This window comes from Fukomys damarensis, unplaced genomic scaffold, assembly GCF_012274545.1.
Source record: "Fukomys damarensis isolate Sample0158 unplaced genomic scaffold, DMR_v1.0_HiC HiC_scaffold_7, whole genome shotgun sequence".
In the NCBI taxonomy this organism is placed as follows: Eukaryota; Metazoa; Chordata; class Mammalia; order Rodentia; family Bathyergidae; genus Fukomys; species Fukomys damarensis.
Genome location: NW_022900919.1, coordinates 26,960,212 through 26,964,356, shown reverse-complemented (window position 1 = coordinate 26,964,356; position 4,145 = coordinate 26,960,212). Strand labels below are relative to the sequence as shown.

The 4,145-nt window shown below is 39.0% G+C and overlaps 1 pseudogene; it reads right to left on the bottom strand.

Moving 5' to 3' along the window:
* Positions 1 to 256: 256 nt before the first annotated feature.
* Positions 257 to 2,846, bottom strand: LOC104869120 (annotated as a pseudogene).
* Positions 2,847 to 4,145: the final 1,299 nt, after the last annotated feature.

The window sequence follows — 4,145 nt, the reverse complement described above, 5'->3', positions numbered from 1 at the left end:
AATTTATATTATATGTGCATGTATATATATATATATATATATATGTATATTTATACTGATAATAATCCTCCAGCATTTAAAAATCACTTTAGAGATGTATTTTGGGATCTTGCTGCTCACAATTCCAAAATCCATAATGATTTAAGGATATACTTTCCATATCCTTCCTGGCTACTCCCTCCCCTCCAAAACAGTTCAGTCATGGCTCAAATTCAATGGGAAGAGAGAAAGTTTCTGAGTATTTTTTTGTTTGTTTCTACTTTGGTGTTCTGGGTGGCACATACTGTTCTTTGCCACCACGTTGAGTCACTCCCTAAGGTATAGCCCTGTGGCTAAACTGACGTCTCTGTTCCCTGATTTTTCCACCTGCTCCCCTGGGAATGGTATTGCCTCAAAAGCTGGAATAATCTTTACTAGCCTTTGCTTCTGGCTTCTCATGTGGTTTCTCAATGGACTTCTCCAGAGCTCCATTCTCTTGTTTTTGTTGGGAGACCCTGCAATGGAGCGAAGTTCTCCTAGTAGCTGCACAAGAACTGGAGATGGCTCTTTAGGGGGCTTCTGGCATACTTCACCATGATGTAACTTTTGGGGTTCCTGTAGGGGCGCAGCTGCAGTTACATTTATGTTGCTATTACATGGTAAAGTTGTATTTGCTCTTGATGGCTTTGCAGTACTCAGGGAAGAAACTGGTGTAGTTATCTGATTGATAACAACCTTCTGATCAGTGGAATCATCTATTGTATCCTTTTCTTGCTGAGTTGTGCTTAATACAGGAAGCTCAGTTGCACTTGGAGGACTGGTACTCATACTGAGTTGCTGGGCTGAAGTACAGTCTGTCTGCTCATCTTCTGCAGGAACTGGGCAGCTAACTCTCAAGTCTTCATTTCCTTTTTCTTTGTAGACACCTTTAATGGCATCAGACATTCTATTCTCCAAATGGAGTTCACCTATCATTCTTGATGAACTCCCAGGTAATGGAGGAAAGTTTGAAGCTAGTAAGTCAAACTTTGGTGCTGGAGACTTTGCTTCAGCCGAAGGATGAGGTCTTGGGATCCTTTCATCTTCATGTTGTCTTTGACCTCTGAAAAGATTTCTGCCCCTACCATAGTCCCCATTTTGTTCCATCTGTAAAGTGGGAGTCTCCTTTGGAAGGTAAGTTTGCTCTTGATGCCCTGTTACTGTAGAGTTATGTAGTTCAGGTGCAAAGTTCCTTGAACTAGATCTGTTCAGTGGTCCATCCCCCAATGACACAGAGCCCTCTTTGAGTGTTCTGTACCCCTGGATGACCTAAAATGAAGCTTCACATGATTTTTCTGGGATTGGCTGGCCCATATTCATAGCAGCAGCATTTGTTTTATAAGATCCTGGTGAGTTAAAGCCATTCACAAAATGACCATTGGGGAAGGGAGCCAGTGGTGTTTCAAAGTAAGGTGCAGGACTTGGAGACCAAGACCAAGGCACAATACTATAAACTGAGTACTGTTGGTGAGGATTATATACAGGCTGCATAAAGACCGGTGAGGCATATTATGCTTGAGCTTGAATGGGCTGACTATACCTATTAGAATCCATTAATCTATAACCATTCTTAGCAAAGAATGTATTGATGGCTTTTGTCCTCGCCATGATTGGCTTGCCCTGAAATATTTTAACTTAAGTATTTAAATGCCTGTTGTGCATCAATATCTGACTGAAAGGTGATATACCAGTTGCTATTGTATGCAAACCCACAGCTTATTACTTTGGGGCAGTTTTCATTTTTGAACAAAGCTTTTACCTCCATATATAAGATTGGTGAGTTAAAGCCATTCACAAAATGACCATTGGGGAAGGGAGCCAGTGGTGTTTCAAAGTAAGGTGCAGGACTTGGAGACCAAGACCAAGGCACAATACTATAAACTGAGTACTGTTGGTGAGGATTATATACAGGCTGCATAAAGACCGGTGAGGCATATTATGCTTGAGCTTGAATGGGCTGACTATACCTATTAGAATCCATTAATCTATAACCATTCTTAGCAAAGAATGTATTGATGGCTTTTGTCCTCGCCATGATTGGCTTGCCCTGAAATATTTTAACTTAAGTATTTAAATGCCTGTTGTGCATCAATATCTGACTGAAAGGTGATATACCAGTTGCTATTGTATGCAAACCCACAGCTTATTACTTTGGGGCAGTTTTCATTTTTGAACAAAGCTTTTACCTCCTCTGCTGGTGTTGTTTCAGGAATCTCTCTGAGAATCACAATACAACACGTATGACTCGTTCTGACTTTCTCACCCTTCTCATCAAATTGTACCATTGGAGATGATCTCAACACTTCAAGAATTAGATCAAGATCTGTGGTCAACTTTTTTATTTCTTCCGTGTTGGCAACTGTCCATATTGGGACAAACTGATCCCTATCCATTTGGGACGTCAAGTAGAGATCCTTTGATAAATTTTCTTGTGAAAAAAATAATTCTAATGGTTTCTCCAGACATTCTTTTAGATCTTCTGTAGAAATTGCCGAACTGCTTTCTCCAGAAATGTCATATATTTGGTAACTCTTATCTTCAGGTCCTAAAATCATTCCCTCAGTTGGTTCTTCAATGCCAGTAGTATTTCTTGTAGTTTCACAAGGTGGAAATACATTATTTCATATTCTTTACACATACCTTCGGAAAGCTCTGTATTGCCCTCAGTCTGAGATCCTGATGTGGCTGCTGTTTCATGCCAAGAGCTTTCAGATCCATTGAATTACAGAAGTGGCATCAGGATTTCCAGGAGGAATTTCTTGCCATACTTTGGCATAAAGATTTAAACCAGTCCGTTTAGATGTTACCTGCTCCGTGGACAGCAACATGTTTTTCTCTGCTCGGCTCAGTCGTTCCCATCAGTGCTACTCCAACTGGTCAACTGGTTCACGTTAAGTTTAATTCTGATGCTTCTTTGATGAGCTTTTTTCTTGTTGTTGTCCAGTTGACCTAATTGTGGGACTAAGGTATTGAAGTCCCTCACTATGAGTGTATTGATGTCTACCTGTCCCTTTAAGTCCAGTGGTTTTTGTTTTATGAAGTTGGGTACAATGACGTTCAATGCATAGATATTTATAATTGTTATCTCCTCCTGTTGAATTTTTCCTCTTACCAGTATGTGGTGGCCATCTCTGTCTCTTGATATCTTTGATAACATCTGCTGTGTCTGAAAATAAGAGCGATTCCTGCTTGTTTTAAGGTGCTGCTTGAATGGAGCATTGTTTTCCATCCTTTTCACTTTCAGTCTACTTCCTTTTGGGTGAACTATGTCTCCTGTAGGTAATGTATAGTTGCATTTTGTTTTTTTTGATCCAATCTGTCAGTCTGTGTCTTTTGACTGGGGAGTTGAGACTATTGACATTGAGAGTTATTATTGTAAGGTGTTTATTGAATGCTTTCCTTGCATTATTTTTCCAGTGTGGATTTCTTTATTTTTTTTCCTTTTGTTTAACTACTCTCCCAGTTAGATGAGCACTTTTTCTTAGGCTCTTTGCTGTTGATGGACTGCCTATGTCTGTCTAGGATTCCCTTAAGTGTTTCTGCAATACTGGTTCAGTGGTAATGTACCTCTTTGTCATAGAAAGTTTTTACTTCACTCTCAATTTTGAAGGCTAATTTTTAAGAATATTGAAGTTTAGATTGATAATTGTTTTCCTTTAGGGCTTGAAAAACTTCTCTCTTGGCCTTTAAGGTTTGTGGTGAGAAATCTGCAGTTATTCGAATAGGCTTGACTTTATAGGTTACTTGCTGTTTTTCTCTAACAGTTGATAGCATTCTCTTTTGTTGAATTTCTGGAATTTTCATTATGCTTTGTCATGGAGTGGTTCTTTTATGATCATGTCTATTTGGGGTTCTGTATGCTTTTTGTACTTGAATATTGAATTCATTCCCTAAACTTGGAAATTTTTCTACTAGGATTTCAGTAAACAAATTTTTTAACCTTTTGAGTTATCTTCTAATTTTTCCTTTATGCCTATAATTCTGAGGGATTTTTAAAAAATATTCTAGCAGCCATTGGATTCAGCTTGTAGTCTGTCTGACATTTTTAGGGCGTCATTGAGTTTATGCTGCACTATATCCACCTTGTCTTCTATTTCTGACACTGTCCTCACATTGGTCAATTCTGG